This window comes from Pseudophryne corroboree, unplaced genomic scaffold, assembly GCF_028390025.1.
Source record: "Pseudophryne corroboree isolate aPseCor3 unplaced genomic scaffold, aPseCor3.hap2 scaffold_613, whole genome shotgun sequence".
In the NCBI taxonomy this organism is placed as follows: Eukaryota; Metazoa; Chordata; class Amphibia; order Anura; family Myobatrachidae; genus Pseudophryne; species Pseudophryne corroboree.
Window position 1 is genome coordinate 205,240 of NW_026970209.1, and position 20,588 is coordinate 225,827.

Below are 20,588 nucleotides of genomic sequence, written 5' to 3' on the forward strand. Positions count from 1 at the left end.
ATCACATCTTCCACTGATTTTCTCCAGCTCTCTGCATGAGACTCAGACTTATCCAATCTCTTACTGATATGATGCACACTATCACGTAATTCTTTCACCCATTCAGGCTCATGGTGTGCCGGCAGCACCACCGCATTACAACTCTGTGTCCCTAAAATGGCTTCCTCAGGGGAAGAACACCCTGCCTCAGACATGTCACACGCGTGCACAATCACACCACAGACAATCCGGGGCTTATAGGGGACAGACCCACAGTAAAATCTGTCAGAGGGAAACAGATAGGAGCAGCCAGTTCACAACCCAGCACCAGTAACACAATGTCTGTGAAAACACAAAATGCCCACTGACATGCAGCGCTTTTTATGATGTAAATACACACTATAAAGCACCAATTTCACTGTGCCCCCCTGTTTTGCACCCTGATACTTGTATTCAGTAGTGGAGGACCAGCGTTGTCTCTGCAGCCTGAGGAGAGAGAGAAAATGGCGCTGAGCAGTGTGCTGGATGACTGAGGATGAAGCCCCGCCCCCGCAATGGCGCATCTCTCCTCAGCATTTATGAGGTAAATTTATAATACTGGCGGGGGTAGGACTGTGCCTCGGCATCTTATGTCCTATTTCTGCCAGTTCTGTAGGTTATATGCTGTCCAGGGTGCCCCCGCCACCCCCCCCCCCCTCCAGCGCCCTGCACCCTGCAGTTCCTGTGTATGATGCCAGCAGTCCTCCCTGAAAATAAAAAACCTAACATAAGTCTTTTCAGAGAAACTCAGTAGAGCTCCTCAGAGTGCATCCAGTCTGCCTGGGCACATTTCTAAAACTGAGGTCTGGAGGAAGGGCATAGAGGGAGGAGCCAGTTCACACCCTTGAAAAGTCTTAAAGTGCCCATGTCTCCTGCGGAACCGTCTATACCCCATAGTCATGAAGTGGACCGAAATATCCTCTAGGACGTATGAGAAACAAAAACCACTATATTGACATTTGCATACAGTGAGATTATTCAGTATAACATCAGTGTATAAGACACACAGCTCCTCTACAGATCATATAGTGACAGTCACTTTGGTATATTGCTGAGACCCTAAATCCCACCTACCTGATCCTCCTGTGGGGTCCTGTGATTCTCCTCTGTACAATCCTCGGAATACAGAGGACGGGAACATCTCTCTGGGGTATCTCTGTTACTGTGACCATCTGTAGGAGACACACAGTGAGTACAGTGTATATATGTGATTATCAGATGATGTGTGTATATAGGGGCCCCCATACCTGCTCTCCCCTGTACAATACATGACAGTCTCCTCTTACCCAGTGATGTGAGGGGCCGGTGATTCTCCATCATCACGTCCTTGTACAGACTAGAGATGAGCGCCTGAAATTTTTCGGGTTTTGTGTTTTGGTTTTGGGTTCGGTTCCGCGGCCGTGTTTTGGGTTCGAACGCGTTTTGGCAAAACCTCACCGAATTATTTTTGTCGGATTCGGGTGTGTTTTGGATTCGGGTGTTTTTTTCCAAAAACACTAAAAAACAGCTTAAATCATAGAATTTGGGGGTCATTTTGATCCCAAAGTATTATTAACCTCAAAAACCATAATTTACACTCATTTTCAGTCTATTCTGAATACCTCACACCTCACAATATTATTTTTAGTCCTAAAATTTGCACCGAGGTCGCTGTGTGAGTAAGATAAGCGACCCTAGTGGCCGACACAAACACCGGGCCCATCTAGGAGTGGCACTGCAGTGTCACGCAGGATGTCCCTTCCAAAAAACCCTCCCCAAACAGCACATGACGCAAAGAAAAAAAGAGGCGCAATGAGGTAGCTGTGTGAGTAAGATTAGCGACCCTAGTGGCCGACACAAACACCGGGCCCATCTAGGAGTGGCACTGCAGTGTCACGCAGGATGGCCCTTCCAAAAAACCCTCCCCAAACAGCACATGACGCAAAGAAAAAAAGAGGCGCAATGAGGTAGCTGACTGTGTGAGTAAGATTAGCGACCCTAGTGGCCGACACAAACACCGGGCACATCTAGGAGTGGCACTGCAGTGTCACGCAGGATGTCCCTTCCAAAAAACCCTCCCCAAACAGCACATGACGCAAAGAAAAAAAGAGGCGCAATGAGGTAGCTGTGTGAGTAAGATTAGCGACCCTAGTGGCCGACACAAACACCGGGCCCATCTAGGAGTGGCACTGCAGTGTCACGCAGGATGTCCCTTCCAAAAAAACCCTCCCCAATCAGCACATGATGCAAAGAAAAAGAAAAGAAAAAAGAGGTGCAAGATGGAATTATCCTTGGGCCCTCCCACCCACCCTTATGTTGTATAAACAAAACAGGACATGCACACTTTAACCAACCCATCATTTCAGTGACAGGGTCTGCCACACGACTGTGACTGATATGACGGGTTGGTTTGGACCCCCCCAAAAAAGAAGCAATTAATCTCTCCTTGCACAAACTGGCTCTACAGAGGCAAGATGTCCACCTCATCTTCACCCTCCGATATATCACCGTGTACATCCCCCTCCTCACAGATTATCAATTCGTCCCCACTGGAATCCACCATCTCAGCTCCCTGTGTACTTTGTGGAGGCAATTGCTGCTGGTCAATGTCTCCGCGGAGGAATTGATTATAATTCATTTTAATGAACATCATCTTCTCCACATTTTCTGGATGTAACCTCGTACGCCGATTGCTGACAAGGTGAGCGGCGGCACTAAACACTCTTTCGGAGTACACACTTGTGGGAGGGCAACTTAGGTAGAATAAAGCCAGTTTGTGCAAGGGCCTCCAAATTGCCTCTTTTTCCTGCCAGTATAAGTACGGACTGTGTGACGTGCCTACTTGGATGCGGTCACTCATATAATCCTCCACCATTCTATCAATGTTGAGAGAATCATATGCAGTGACAGTAGACGACATGTCCGTAATCGTTGTCAGGTCCTTCAGTCCGGACCAGATGTCAGCATCAGCAGTCGCTCCAGACTGCCCTGCATCACCGCCAGCGGGTGGGCTCGGAATTCTGAGCCTTTTCCTCGCACCCCCAGTTGCGGGAGAATGTGAAGGAGGAGATGTTGACAGGTCGCGTTCCGCTTGACTTGACAATTTTGTCACCAGCAGGTCTTTCAACCCCAGCAGACCTGTGTCTGCCGGAAAGAGAGATCCAAGGTAGGCTTTAAATCTAGGATCGAGCACGGTGGCCAAAATGTAGTGCTCTGATTTCAACAGATTGACCACCCGTGAATCCTTGTTAAGCGAATTAAGGGCTGCATCCACAAGTCCCACATGCCTAGCGGAATCGCTCCGTGTTAGCTCCTTCTTCAATGCCTCCAGCTTCTTCTGCAAAAGCCTGATGAGGGGAATGACCTGACTCAGGCTGGCAGTGTCTGAACTGACTTCACGTGTGGCAAGTTCAAAGGGCATCAGAACCTTGCACAACGTTGAAATCATTCTCCACTGCACTTGAGACAGGTGCATTCCATCTCCTATATCGTGCTCAATTGTATAGGCTTGAATGGCCTTTTGCTGCTCCTCCAACCTCTGAAGCATATAGAGGGTTGAATTCCACCTCGTTACCACTTCTTGCTTCAGATGATGGCAGGGCAGGTTCAGTAGTTTTTGGTGGTGCTCCAGTCTTCTGTACGTGGTGCCTGTACGCCGAAAGTGTCCCGCAATTTTTCTGGCCACCGACAGCATCTCTTGCACGCCCCTGTCGTTTTTTAAAAAATTCTGCACCACCAAATTCAAGGTATGTGCAAAACATGGGACGTGCTGGAATTTGCCCATATTTAATGCACACACAATATTGCTGGCGTTGTCCGATGCCACAAATCCACAGGAGAGTCCAATTGGGGTAAGCCATTCCGCGATGATCTTCCTCAGTTGCCGTAAGAGGTTTTCAGCTGTGTGCGTATTCTGGAAAGCGGTGATACAAAGCGTAGCCTGCCTAGGAAAGAGTTGGCGTTTGCGAGATGCTGCTACTGGTGCCGCCGCTGCTGTTCTTGCGGCGGGAGTCCATACATCTACCCAGTGGGCTGTCACAGTCATATAGTCCTGACCCTGCCCTGCTCCAGGGCAGGTTAAGTGGACATTGGGTACAACTGCATTTTTTAGGACACTGGTGAGTCTTTTTCTGACGTCCGTGTACATTCTCGGTATCGCCTGCCTAGAGAAGTGGAACCTAGATGGTATTTGGTAACGGGGGCACACTGCCTCAATAAATTGTCTAGTTCCCTGTGAACTAACGGCGGATACCGGACGCACGTCTAACACCAACATAGTTGTCAAGGACTCAGTTATCCGCTTTGCAGTAGGATGACTGCTGTGATATTTCATCTTCCTCGCAAAGGACTGTTGAACAGTCAATTGCTTACTGGAAGTAGTACAAGTGGGCTTACGACTTCCCCTCTGGGATGACCATCGACTCCCAGCGGCAACAACAGCAGCGCCAGCAGCAGTAGGCGTTACACGCAAGGATGCATCGGAGGAATCCCAGGCAGGAGAGGACTCGTCAGACTTGCCAGTGACATGGCCTGCAGGACTATTGGCATTCCTGGGGAAGGAGGAAATTGACACTGAGGGAGTTGGTGGGGTGGTTTGCGTGAGCTTGGTTACAAGAGGAAGGGATTTACTGGTCAGTGGACTGCTTCCGCTGTCACCCAAAGTTTTTGAACTTGTCACTGACTTATTATGAATGCGCTGCAGGTGACGTATAAGGGAGGATGTTCCGAGGTGGTTAACGTCCTTACCCCTACTTATTACAGCTTGACAAAGGGAACACACGGCTTGACACCTGTTGTCCGCATTTCTGGTGAAATACCTCCACACCGAAGAGCTGATTTTTTTGGTATTTTCACCTGGCATGTCAACGGCCATATTCCTCCCACGGACAACAGGTGTCTCCCCGGGTGCCTGACTTAAACAAACCACCTCACCATCAGAATCCTCCTGGTCAATTTCCTCCCCAGCGCCAGCAACACCCATATCCTCCTCATCCTGGTGTACTTCAACACTGACATCTTCAATCTGACTATCAGGAACTGGACTGCGGGTGCTCCTTCCAGCACTTGCAGGGGGCATGCAAATAGTGGAAGGCGCATGCTCTTCACGTCCAGTGTTGGGAAGGTCAGGCATCGCAAACGACACAATTGGACTCTCCTTGTGGATTTGGGATTTCAAAGAACGCACAGTTCTTTGCGGTGCTTTTGCCAGCTTGAGTCTTTTCAGTTTTCTAGCGAGAGGCTGAGTGCTTCCATCCTCATGTGAAGCTGAACCACTAGCCATGAACATAGGCCAGGGCCTCAGCCGTTCCTTGCCACTCCGTGTGGTAAATGGCATATTGGCAAGTTTACGCTTCTCCTCCGACAATTTTATTTTAGGTTTTGGAGTCCTTTTTTTTCTGATATTTGGTGTTTTGGATTTGACATGCTCTGTACTATGACATTGGGCATCGGCCTTGGCAGACGACGTTGCTGGCATTTCATCGTCTCGGCCATGACTAGTGGCAGCAGCTTCAGCACGAGGTGGAAGTGGATCTTGATCTTTCCCTAATTTTGGAACCTCAACTTTTTTGTTCTCCATATTTTATAGGCAGAACTAAAAGGCACCTCAGGTAAACAATGGAGATGGATGGATTGGATACTAGTATACAATTATGGACGGACTGCCACGGTTAGGTGGTATAAAAAAACCACGGTTAGGTGGTATATAATACAATTATGGATGGACGGACTGCCTGCCGACTGCCGACACAGAGGTAGCCACAGCCGTGAACTACCGCACTGTACACTGGTTGATAAAGAGATAGTAGTATACTCATAACAACTAGTATGACTGACTATGACGGTATAAAGAATGAAAAAAAAACCACGGTTAGGTGGTATATATTATAATACAATTATGGATGGACGGACTGCCTGCCGAGTTCCGACACAGAGGTAGCCACAGCCGTGAACTACCGCACTGTACACTGGTTGATAAAGAGATAGTAGTATACTCGTAACAACTAGTATGACTGACTATGACGGTATAAAGAATGAAAAAAAAACCACGGTTAGGTGGTATATATTATAATACAATTATGGATGGACGGACTGCCTGCCGACTGCCGACACAGAGGTAGCCACAGCCGTGAACTACCGCACTGTACACTGGTTGATAAAGAGATAGTAGTATACTCGTAACAACTAGTATGACACTATGACGGTATAAAGAATGAAAAAAAAACCACGGTTAGGTGGTATATATTATAATAATACAATTATGGATGGACGGACTGCCTGCCGAGTTCCGACACAGAGGTAGCCACAGCCGTGAACTACCGCACTGTACACTGGTTGATAAAGAGATAGTAGTATACTCGTAACAACTAGTATGACACTATGACGGTATAAAGAATGAAAAAAAACCACGGTTAGGTGGTATATATTATAATACAATTATGGATGGACGGACTGCCTGCCGACTGCCGACACAGAGGTAGCCACAGCCGTGAACTACCGCACTGTACACTGGTTGATAAAGAGATAGTAGTATACTCGTAACAACTAGTATGACACTATGACGGTATAAAGAATGAAAAAAAAACCACGGTTAGGTGGTATATATTATAATACAATTATGGATGGACGGACTGCCTGCCGAGTGCCGACACAGAGGTAGCCACAGCCGTGAACTACCGCACTGTACACTGGTTGATAAAGAGATAGTAGTATACTCGTAACAACTAGTATGACTGACTATGACGGTATAAAGAATGAAAAAAAAACCACGGTTAGGTGGTATATATTATAATACAATTATGGATGGACGGACTGCCTGCCGACTGCCGACACAGAGGTAGCCACAGCCGTGAACTACCGCACTGTACACTGGTTGATAAAGAGATAGTAGTATACTCGTAACAACTAGTATGACACTATGACGGTATAAAGAATGAAAAAAAAACCACGGTTAGGTGGTATATATTATAATACAATTATGGATGGACGGACTGCCTGCCGACTGCCGACACAGAGGTAGCCACAGCCGTGAACTACCGCACTGTACACTGGTTGATAAAGAGATAGTAGTATACTCGTAACAACTAGTATGACTATGACGACGGTATAAAGAAAGAAAAAAAAATACCACGGTTATTGGTATATAATTATACAATTATGGATGGACGGACTGCCTGCCGAGTGCCGACTGCCGACACAGAGGTAGCCACAGCCGTGAACTACCGCACTGTACTGTGTCTGCTGCTAATATAGACTGGTTGATAAAGAGATAGTATACAACAATATACTACTATACTGGTGGTCAGGCACTGGTCACCACTAGTCACACTGGCAGTGGCACTCCTGCAGCAAAAGTGTGCACTGTTTAATTTTAAATTAATATAATATTATGTACTCCTGGCTCCTGCTATAACAACCTGCAGTGCTCCCCAGTCTCCCCCACAATTATTATAAGCTTTTATACATTGATGTGCAGCACACTGGGCTGAGCTGAGTGCACACAGACTGAGTCACACTGTGTGACTGCTGTGTATCGTTTTTTTCAGGCAGAGAACGGATATAGCAGAGAACGAATATATTAAATAAAAGTTAACTTAACAACAACTGCACTGGTCACTGTGGTAAACTCTGTCTGCACAATCTCTCTCTCTCTCTCTCTCTTCTAATCTATTCTAATGGAGAGGACGCCAGCCACGTCCTCTCCCTATCAATCTCAATGCACGTGTGAAAATGGCGGCGACGCGCGGCTCCTTATATAGAATCCGAGTCTCGCGAGAATCCGACAGCGTCATGATGACGTTCGGGCGCGCTCGGGTTAACCGAGCAAGGCGGGAAGATCCGAGTCGCTCGGACCCGTGAAAAAAAAAGTGAAGTTCGTGCGGGTTCGGATTCAAAGAAACCGAACCCGCTCATCTCTAGTACAGACCCCTGTGTTCCTCTATATACTCCCCCTCCTGCATGGAGACATAGACAGTGACATCCTGACACCTTATAGGAACCTGACACACACAGTGATACAGTCATCACCCAGACACATCCCCTGGTGTTACTGTATAATGCCCCATTCCCAGCAGTCACCTCTCCAGTCATCACCCAGACACGTTCCCCTGGTGTTACTGTATAATGCCCCATTCCCAGCAGTCACCTCTCCAGTCATCACCCAGACACATCCCCTGGTGTTACTGTATAATGTCCCATTCCCAGCAGTCACCTCTCCAGTCATCACCCAGACACGTCACCTGGTGTTACTGTATAATGTCCCATTCCCAGCAGTCACCTCTCCAGTCATCACCCAGACACATTCCCTGGTGTTACTGTATAATGTCCCATTCCCAGCAGTCACCTCTCCAGTCATCACCCAGACACGCCCCCTGGTGTTACTGTATAATGTCCCATTCCCAGCAGTCACCTCTCCAGTCATCACCCAGACACATCCCCTGGTGTTACTGTATAATGTCCCATTCCCAGCAGTCACCCAGACACGTCCCCTGGTGTTACTGTATAATGCCCCATTACCCAGCAGTCACCTCACCAGTCATCACCCAGACACATCCCCCGGTGTTACTGTATAATGTCCCATTCCCAGCAGTCACCTCTCCAGTCATCACCCAGACACGTCACCTGGTGTTACTGTATAATGCCCCATTCCCAGCAGTCACCTCTCCAGTCATCACCCAGACACATCTCCTGGTGTTACTGTATAATGCCCCATTCCCAGCAGTCACCTCTCCAGTCATCACCCAGACACGTCACCTGGTGTTACTGTATAATGCCCCATTCCCAGCAGTCACCTCTCCAGTCATCACCCAGACACATCCCCCGGTGTTACTGTATAATGTCCCATTCCCAGCAGTCACCTCTCCAGTCATCACCCAGACACGTCACCTGGTGTTACTGTATAATGTCCCATTCCCAGCAGTCACCTCTCCAGTCATCACCCAGACACATCCCCTGGTGTTACAGTATAATGCCCCATTCCCAGCTGTCACCTCTCCAGTCATCACCCAGACACGTCCCCTGGTGTTACTGTATAATGTCCCATTCCCAGCAGTCACCTCTACAGTCATCACAGACCCATCCCCTGGTGTTACTGTATAATGTGCAATTCCCAGCAGTTACCTCTCCAGTCATCACCCAGACACATCCCCTGGTGTTACTGTATAATGCCCCATTCCCAGCAGTCACCTCTCCAGTCATCACCCACACACGTCCCCTGGTGTTACTGTATAATGTCCCATTCCCAGCAGTCACCTCTCCAGTCATCACCCAGACACGTCCCCTGGTGTTATTGTATAATGCCCCATTCCCAGCAGTCACCTCTCCAGTCATCACCCAGACACATCCCCTGGTGTTACTGTATAATGCCCCATTCCCAGCAGTCACCTCTCCAGTCATCACCTAGACACATCCCCAGGTGTTACTGTATAATGCCCCATTCCCAGCAGTCACCTCTCCAGTCATCACCCAGACACATTCCCTGGTGTTACTGTATAATGTTCCATTCCCAGCAGTCACCTCTCCAGTCATCACCCAGACACATCCCCCGGTGTTATTATATAATGTGCAATTCCCAGCAGTCACCTCTCCAGTCATCCCCCAGACACATCCCCTGGTGTTACTGTATAATGTCCCATTCCCAGCAGTCACCTCTCCAGTCATCCCCCAGACACATCCCCTGGTGTTACTGTATAACACCCCATTCCCAGCAGTCACCTCTCTAGTCATCACCCAGACACATCCCCTAGTGTTACTGTATAATACCCCATTCCCAGCAGTCACCTCTCCAGTCATCACCCAAACACGTCCCCTGGTGTTACTGTATAATGTCCCATTCCCAGCAGTCACCTCTACAGTCATCACAGACCCATCCCCTGGTGTTACTGTATAATGTGCAATTCCCAGCAGTTACCTCTCCAGTCATCACCCAGACACATCCCCTGGTGTTACTGTATAATGCCCCATTCCCAGCAGTCACCTCTTGTTGCCTTATAGGTAATTGTCTGCACTTAGTATAATATTAGGGCAATGGATATTGTCTGAATCAAAATATAATTCATTATAAATAGGCGATGTTACCATAGTGGACAGTATACTGGATATATATAGTAAGGAATAGATATGAAATAAGTTTGAATGTATGAGGTAATGTTTAGCTGATTTAAGAGATTAGGTTTGTGTATGTGTTTATATAGATATACTGTATATTTGTGTTTTACAGCAAGATGGTAAAAAATAGTGTAGGGAACAGGTTTATTCTGCTCTAGTCATAAATAAGGCCAGAGAGGTTACAGTAAGATCAAGAGTCATTGTAGAGAAAAGGTATTAGGCCATAAATGATAATAGGTATGTGACAGAGCTCTGTTGGTCATTGGAATTCACAGGTGTGCTTACAGTAGATCAGAATCTACTGGTTTGTCTATTGTCCAGTGAAGGTTAAAAGCTAGGGAGTATAAATTAACTACTATGAAAAGAGATCACATCCATTGATAAAACATTGTGTAACCGACCCCAGGAAAACTTGTCAATACAACAGAACTTTGGATGAAAAGACATTCCAGATTTTACAATACTATACTTGCTTAAGGCAGTGTGGACACCACACTTTTATGACACCATGCCTCCGTGAACAGGACACGACAGCCCAGTTCAATGTTTGTTTTATTACACCTTGGAATCTGACAAACCTATAATTACCTATTCCATTGGAAACTATGAGAATATGATAGTTTGAATTGGTAAAATATGAGATAAAAGGACCAGACTTGTAGTTAGGAGTTAGAAGGAAGAGGGAGAGGGAGAAGAAGAAGGAGAAGGAAGGAAGTCAGTCAGGAGGAGAAGTCATGGAGAACATGCAGAAGGAATGATTCTTGGGATGGCAATCTTTAACTTGCAAGTATAAATATGATAATAATTGAAACTGTTTGTGAAACTTATGTCATGTTGTTTTATGTTATGTAACGAAGGAAACATAGCATAGCTTAATATAATTATAATTAGTATATATATCACTACTGTGTATATCTTATTCTGTACGATTTGATCTGCCTGTAAATAAAGAATCATATAAAAAGAGCGGTAATATTCAAGCTTGAACTCTCTTTAAGGAATCTTAACTTCATAATTTCATAAGTCATATATATATAAGGACTGCATATATTTATCAGCCAATTAATTTGTAAGCCTGACATAATATATTTGCAGATATATATGATAATGCATATTAATTTAAATATATCCATATATTAATAACCATATATGTTATATTAAATATTAATATTCATAAATATGATTCCTTAAAGCAATATTGGCGACCACGAATTGGACTTGTTATTACTGAATCTGATTATCTGATTTATAATATTTATGAGGAGTAGCAAATGCTATAAGCTGGCTACCAAATCTGCAGAATCACGGTGGGGATGTATCTATGAAAATTTATTACCATTGTGTAATGTCAATTTTGTATTCTGTATAACCTAGGATAAATGTGTTAGTGCAATATACGTTATTTTAACTAACATAATATCTATTAGGAAGCAGCACCAAAGGCTATAAGCCTGCTGGCAAAATACAAGATCACAGTGGAATAGGTTACAAATGAGAATAAAGAATTTAAAGGCCTAGAATAGAAAATGTGCACAGTGGAAAAGAGTATTTCCAAATAAATGTATAAATGTACCAGGTATTAGAGTTTAACCTTAAGACACCGGTCAATCTTAAGGAGAGGATACCTTCAGTACTAAAAACAAAGAATATATAAATTTAGCATTGAAATGTTAAAAATGCAAAAGTTTTCTGTAGCATTTAGAAAAATGCGCAGAACTGCGGCTCTAGAAGCCAAACAGAAATGTAAAGAAGAATCAGGTTCACGTCTTCGTAAGGCGTGCCTGACCATTAATGCAAAAATGCATTCGTTATTTAAGTCCCTTAAACAGAAAAATAAACAGAAAAAGTTTGGGGCAGAAGCGAAAAGCCTGACAGTTTGTAATCAAATTGTCAAGATCTCTGATGAAGAGATAACATCCAGCAAGCAAGCTGAGATAGAAACACCAAACAGGAATAGTGTTGAGGTATGTGAAACTCTGTACACAGAGTCTACAGGAGTCAGAAATGACTTAATCAGTCAAGATCCTAAAATTAAGGAAAGTTACATGTTGCAGGACTGCATCAATGTGCAGCGCATGGAGTCTGCTATGGTCACACAGACCACCAGCAGAACAGCCTCTGTGGTAAAGGAAGAAAGTAGCAATGTGCCGGATGTGTCTATCATCAGACAGCACATTAATGTAAAGGAGGTAGCAGCAATAGGAGATGTCCCCTATACTGTGTCTAGTAAGGGGGAAGATCATTGTAACTCAGATTATGAGTATTCTGCTGAATACACTCTCAGAGTTCCCAATGTAAATGAAGAATTTGTTATGCCCTTAGGCAAAGGTGAATTGTCAGCAGATTTAAACACTGATAGCAGCAGTACAGTGCACACAGGGGTGGGGAAGTTCCCCATGGTGAAAACTCCCATGGCAACCAGAGTTGCAAACCTTGAAATGTATTCACCTGGAAACATGTTTAAAGGGAAAATCCATGAAATTAATTCAGGAATGCATGTTTACAAACAAAGTTCCCAAACTTATGTAACCCCCACAGAGCACTCAGAGACTTCTAGTGATGGTGCAAATGTTTGCATGCTCTCAGAGAGACCACATGCAGAGTGTCATTCTGCAAACCACACACCAATTAACAATGACAAAAAGGATCACCAGGATGAAAATGTTTTTATGCCCTGGTGCCATAACCATTTTATTACAGGTGTGGAAAGACAGAAAGCCCTGGGACCTGCAATACATATTTGGCAAAGTTTAACAAGTTTCTCTCCCCACAAAAGTAGGTTTTTTCAGAAGCTCCAAGATTCTTCCAAACTAAGGAGCCACACCAAGCAGCAAACGCTATGGTTAAAGACAGTCTGGGACCAGGCTGCATCACAAGGGAGTATGGTCACAAGTGAATACGGTAGTATCATTCCTTTACTTGTTAGATCCAATGAAGCCATTGTTTGCTTTGATGTTCAAACAGCCACAGTTTCCAAATTAAACCTGCATCATATCTGCAGCGACAATTGTGCTGTCATTGACACACAATGTGACAGGAAAGATTGGCACAGGCCAGAAACAATTGTTTGTTTGTTATTCAATCGTTAAAAGACACATTTGTAAATTCTGTACCTGATAACATGCAGCAGATAGGACAGAATGCATAGCAAGCTATGTTAAATCACTGTATAAATATCTGTGATAGTCATTGTATGTATTTTTGTTTGATTCATAGTAATCCTGGCAACCTGTATACAGAATGGTGCAAGACTCCAAAAAGACTCCAATTTACAAGGGAAAAGGTCTTCATTAACCCTTTCATCGCTGCTATCCAGCAAAATCTACATAGCATCCCTAAAGACTGATATATGGACAAATCCTCAAGGAGTTTTCCAGTTTCACAAGAAAGGGGAAGGTTTTCATTAACCCTTTCATCACAAGTAATCATTACTTGTCTTTCAAACTACATGTACACTCCCACAACAGTGTACAGCACATCTCATCACTGTGATTATACAGAACTGTCTCATCCCTTCATATACCTTAATCACATATATGTAAACATTTGTCTGAGATATATTTTATATCATTGCATATATACCTTGTAAATATTTTATGTTTTTTTTATATATTACACAATAGATACTACCTATGCTTCCTTCGTAAAAGCTTCAAAAGTAATTAAATATCTAATACAGGATGGTATACCACGTTATAACAAATTGGGCCGAGATTATTAAGTGGGATGAATAATTCTCTTAATAAAGACTGTCACAAGTCTAAGATAATTATTTGTAGCATAACAGGGTCACTGTATATGCACATGGCTGCATATAAAATAATATTGGATGGAATTAGATATATTTAAAGCCATTCCTAAATGATATTTAATATCTGTTTGAAGCAAAATTATATTCATTTATTGTATTGATAGGATGTTACTATATACACATCAAAAGCATTTTAAATAATTATTAGTCAAAATATAGGTAGGATAGAAAACGCCTTTATATGGGTTAAACTGGTATAAGTTTATGTAAGATTGAGATGTATAAATAGGTACAAGGTAGAATAAGGAGATTTAAGACTGCATGGTAATTTATTCAGTGAGGAAATACAGAACAGAGTAGGTGTACTACTCACAGCCATTTGTGGTACTATTGCCCGAAGACAATTAAGACCTACTATTAACAAGCAAGGAAAGAAAGAAAGAAAGAAAAAAAAAAAAAAGACTGTTTCATATATGCCTGTTCTATTCAAAATCACAACCTGTTTGTGCAAAAGCAATATGGACACTGGTCACAACTGCGGCATTGGATAAACGCAAAGGAAACAGAACTGCTAAAGACTGTATAAAGACTATTACTATTACTGAGGGTCGTCACAAGTACTGAATGTTCAAGACACAGCACTCGACGTACACAGCCCTCTGCCTCAAACAGCGAAATGGCAAGCAAAGGAGCAGCTGCTACGAAGAATTCTACTTCTAGTAATGGTGCAAATGTTGCAAACGCAAGGCCATAATGCAAACGCAAGGCATCTCCAATTGCAAGCAAACCACGCAGAGGACAGTCTTATCCCAGTAAATTGCTACATACAAGAACAGCAAAAATGTCCAAACGTACTGATCCAGATACAGAAAAAAGGTCTACAATTGGGCTATGGTATTCCAAATGTCTGTAGAAATTAGTTTTCCTCATGAATACTGAATAAAAACCTCAGTTTTGTCTGCTTTAGTTAAAAAGTAGAATAAGGTTAGGTAAGCTAAGAATTTTTAGAGATTTTTAAAATCATAATGGTTATTATTATTACACTTATGGTATATATTATGGTTACAACGAAAGTTATGTTTGAAGGAATATTTTGAAATGTATTTGGAAGCAATTACGCTAGTTTAATGTGTGGCCAATCAAAAGAATTTCTCATGGCCACAAGGGGGCGACTGTTGCCTTATAGGTAATTGTCTGCACTTAGTATAATATTAGGGCAATGGATATTGTCTGAATCAAAATATAATTCATTATAAATAGGCGATGTTACCATAGTGGACAGTATACTGGATATATATAGTAAGGAATAGATATGAAATAAGTTTGAATGTATGAGGTAATGTTTAGCTGATTTAAGAGATTAGGTTTGTGTATGTGTTTATATAGATATACTGTATATTTGTGTTTTACAGCAAGATGGTAAAAAATAGTGTAGGGAACAGGTTTATTCTGCTCTAGTCATAAATAAGGCCAGAGAGGTTACAGTAAGATCAAGAGTCATTGTAGAGAAAAGGTATTAGGCCATAAATGATAATAGGTATGTGACAGAGCTCTGTTGGTCATTGGAATTCACAGGTGTGCTTACAGTAGATCAGAATCTACTGGTTTGTCTATTGTCCAGTGAAGGTTAAAAGCTAGGGAGTATAAATTAACTACTATGAAAAGAGATCACATCCATTGATAAAACATTGTGTAACCGACCCCAGGAAAACTTGTCAATACAACAGAACTTTGGATGAAAAGACATTCCAGATTTTACAATACTATACTTGCTTAAGGCAGTGTGGACACCACACTTTTATGACACCATGCCTCCGTGAACAGGACACGACAGCCCAGTTCAATGTTTGTTTTATTACACCTTGGAATCTGACAAACCTATAATTACCTATTCCATTGGAAACTATGAGAATATGATAGTTTGAATTGGTAAAATATGAGATAAAAGGACCAGACTTGTAGTTAGGAGTTAGAAGGAAGAGGGAGAGGGAGAAGAAGAAGGAGAAGGAAGGAAGTCAGTCAGGAGGAGAAGTCATGGAGAACATGCAGAAGGAATGATTCTTGGGATGGCAATCTTTAACTTGCAAGTATAAATATGATAATAATTGAAACTGTTTGTGAAACTTATGTCATGTTGTTTTATGTTATGTAACGAAGGAAACATAGCATAGCTTAATATAATTATAATTAGTATATATATCACTACTGTGTATATCTTATTCTGTACGATTTGATCTGCCTGTAAATAAAGAATCATATAAAAAGAGCGGTAATATTCAAGCTTGAACTCTCTTTAAGGAATCTTAACTTCATAATTTCATAAGTCATATATATATAAGGACTGCATATATTTATCAGCCAATTAATTTGTAAGCCTGACATAATATATTTGCAGATATATATGATAATGCATATTAATTTAAATATATCCATATATTAATAACCATATATGTTATATTAAATATTAATATTCATAAATATGATTCCATAAAGCAATACTCTCCAGTCATCACCCACACACGTCCCCTGGTGTTACTGTATAATGTCCCATTCCCAGCAGTCACCTCTCCAGTCATCACCCAGACACGTCCCCTGGTGTTACTGTATAATGCCCCATTCCCAGCAGTCACCTCTCCAGTCATCACCCAGACACATCCCCTGGTGTTACTGTATAATGCCCCATTCCCAGCAGTCACCTCTCCAGTCATCACCTAGACACATCCCCAGGTGTTACTGTATAATGCCCCATTCCCAGCAGTCACCTCTCCAGTCATCACCCAGACACATTCCCTGGTGTTACTGTATAATGTTCCATTCCCAGCAGTCACCTCTCCAGTCATCACCCAGACACATCCCCCGGTGTTATTATATAATGTGCAATTCCCAGCAGTCACCTCTCCAGTCATCACCCAGACACATCCACTGGTGTTACTGTACCCTGGTGTTACTGTATAATGTGCAATTCCCAGCAGTCACCTCTCCAGTCATCCCCCAGACACATCCCCTGGTGTTACTGTATAATGTCCCATTCCCAGCAGTCACCTCTCCAGTCATCCCCCAGACACATCCCCTGGTGTTACTGTATAACACCCCATTCCCAGCAGTCACCTCTCTAGTCATCACCCAGACACATCCCCTAGTGTTACTGTATAATACCCCATTCCCAGCAGTCACCTCTCCAGTCATCACCCAGACACATCCACTGGTGTTACTGTATAATGCCCCATTCCCAGCAGTCACCTCTCCAGTCATCACCCAGACACATCCCCCGATGTTACTGTATAATGTGCAATTCCCAGCAGTCACCTCTCCAGTCATCACCCAGACACGTTCCCTGGTGTTACTGTATAATGCCCCATTCCCAGCAGTCACCTCTCCAGTCATCACCTAGACACATCCCCTGGTGTTACTGTATAATGCCCCATTCCCAGCAGTCACCTCTCCAGTCATCACCCAGACACATTCCCTGGTGTTACTGTATAATTTTCCATTCCCAGCAGTCACCTCTCCAGTCATCACCCAGACACATCCCCCGGTGTAATTATATAATGTGCAATTCCCAGCAGTCACCTCTCCAGTCATCACCCAGACACATCCACTGGTGTTACTGTACCCTGGTGTTACTGTATAATGTGCAATTCCCAGCAGTCACCTCTCCAGTCATCCCCCAGACACATCCCCTGGTGTTACTGTATAACACCCCATTCCCAGCAGTCACCTCTCCAGTCATCACCCAGACACATCCCCTAGTGTTACTGTATAATACCCCATTCCCAGCAGTCACCTCTCCAGTCATCACCCAGACACATCCACTGGTGTTACTGTATAATGCCCCATTCCCAGCAGTCACCTCTCCAGTCATCACCCAGACACATCCCCCGGTGTTACTGTATAATGTGCAATTCCCAGCAGTCACCTCTCCAGTCATCACCCAGACACGTTCCCTGGTGTTACTGTATAAAGCCCCATTCCCAGCAGTCACCTCTCCAGTCATCACCTAGACACATCCCCTAGTGTTACTGTATAATGTGCAATTCCCAGCAGTCACCTCTCCAGTCATCACCCACACACGTCCCCTGGTGTTACTGTATAATGTCCCATTCCCAGCAGTCACCTCTCCAGTCATCACCCAGACACATCCCCTGGTGTTACTGTATAATGTGCAATTCCCAGCAGTCACCTCTCCAGTCATCACCCTGACACGTCCCCTGGTGTTATTGTATAATGCCCCATTCCCAGCAGTCACCTCTCCAGTCATCACCCAGACACATCCCCTGGTGTTACTGTATAATGCCCCATTCCCAGCAGTCTCCTCTCCAGTCATCACCTAGACACATCCCCTGGTGTTAATGTATAATGCCCCATTCCCAGCAGTCACCTCTCCAGTCATCACCCAGACACATTCCCTGGTGTTACTGAATAATGTTCCATTCCCAGCAGTCACCTCTCCAGTCATCACCCAGACACATCCCCCGGTGTTATTATATAATGTGCAATTCCCAGCAGTCACCTCTCCAGTCATCACCCAGACACATCCACTGGTGTTACTGTATAATGTCCCATTCCCAGCAGTCACCTCTCCAGTCATCCCCCAGACACATCCCCTGGTGTTACTGTATAATGTGCAATTCCCAGCAGTCACCTCTCCAGTCATCCCCCAGACACATCCCCTGGTGTTACTGTATAACACCCCATTCCCAGTAGTCACCTCTCCAGTCATCACCCAGACACATCCCCTAGTGTTACTGTATAATACCCCATTCCCAGCAGTCACCTCTCCAGTCATCACCCAGACACATCCACTGGTGTTACTGTATAATGCCCCATTCCCAGCAGTCACCTCTCCAGTCATCACCCAGACACATCCCCCGGTGTTACTGTATAATGTGCAATTCCCAGCAGTCACCTCTCCAGTCATCACCCAGACACGTTCCCTGGTGTTACTGTATAAAGCCCCATTCCCAGCAGTCACCTCTCCAGTCATCACCTAGACACATCCCCTAGTGTTACTGTATAATGTGCAATTCCCAGCAGTTACCTCTCCAGTCATCACCCAGACACATCCCCTAGTGTTACTGTACCCTGGTGTGCAATTCCCAGCAGTCACCCCTCCAGTCATCACCCAGACACGTTCCCTGGTGTTACTGTATAAAGCCCCATTCCCAGCAGTCACCTCTCCAGTCATCACCTAGACACATCCCCTAGTGTTACTGTATAATGTGCAATTCCCAGCAGTCACCTCTCCAGTCATCACCCACACACGTCCCCTGGTGTTACTGTATAATGTCCCATTCCCAGCAGTCACCTCTCCAGTCATCACCCAGACACATCCCCTGGTGTTACTGTATAATGTCCCATTCCCAGCAGTCACCTCTCCAGTCATCCCCCAGACACATCCCCTGGTGTTACTGTATAATGTCCCATTCCCAGCAGTCACCTCTCCAGTCATCCCCCAGACACATCCCCTGGTGTTACTGTATAACACCCCATTCCCAGCAGTCACCTCTCTAGTCATCACCCAGACACATCCCCTAGTGTTACTGTATAATACCCCATTCCCAGCAGTCACCTCTCCAGTCATCACCCAGACACATCCACTGGTGTTACTGTATAATGCCCCATTCCCAGCAGTCACCTCTCCAGTCATCACCCAGACACATCCCCCGATGTTACTGTATAATGTGCAATTCCCAGCAGTCACCTCTCCAGTCATCACCCAGACACGTTCCCTGGTGTTACTGTATAATGCCCCATTCCCAGCAGTCACCTCTCCAGTCATCACCTAGACACATCCCCTGGTGTTACTGTATAATGCCCCATTCCCAGCAGTCACCTCTCCAGTCATCACCCAGACACATTCCCTGGTGTTACTGTATAATTTTCCATTCCCAGCAGTCACCTCTCCAGTCATCACCCAGACACATCCCCCGGTGTAATTATATAATGTGCAATTCCCAGCAGTCACCTCTCCAGTCATCACCCAGACACATCCACTGGTGTTACTGTACCCTGGTGTTACTGTATAATGTGCAATTCCCAGCAGTCACCTCTCCAGTCATCCCCCAGACACATCCCCTGGTGTTACTGTATAACACCCCATTCCCAGCAGTCACCTCTCCAGTCATCACCCAGACACATCCCCTAGTGTTACTGTATAATACCCCATTCCCAGCAGTCACCTCTCCAGTCATCACCCAGACACATCCACTGGTGTTACTGTATAATGCCCCATTCCCAGCAGTCACCTCTCCAGTCATCACCCAGACACATCCCCCGGTGTTACTGTATAATGTGCAATTCCCAGCAGTCACCTCTCCAGTCATCACCCAGACACGTTCCCTGGTGTTACTGTATAAAGCCCCATTCCCAGCAGTCACCTCTCCAGTCATCACCTAGACACATCCCCTAGTGTTACTGTATAATGTGCAATTCCCAGCAGTCACCTCTCCAGTCATCACCCACACACGTCCCCTGGTGTTACTGTATAATGTCCCATTCCCAGCAGTCACCTCTCCAGTCATCACCCAGACACATCCCCTGGTGTTACTGTATAATGTGCAATTCCCAGCAGTCACCTCTCCAGTCATCACCCTGACACGTCCCCTGGTGTTATTGTATAATGCCCCATTCCCAGCAGTCACCTCTCCAGTCATCACCCAGACACATCCCCTGGTGTTACTGTATAATGCCCCATTCCCAGCAGTCTCCTCTCCAGTCATCACCTAGACACATCCCC

The 20,588-nt window shown here is 44.5% G+C and overlaps 1 protein-coding gene across 1 annotated transcript in view; it reads left to right on the forward strand.

The window, feature by feature from the left end:
* Positions 1–20,588, forward strand: part of LOC135035818 (oocyte zinc finger protein XlCOF6-like) — a 238,389-nt gene that overhangs the window by 145,033 nt on the left and 72,768 nt on the right. The window lies entirely within an intron of this gene.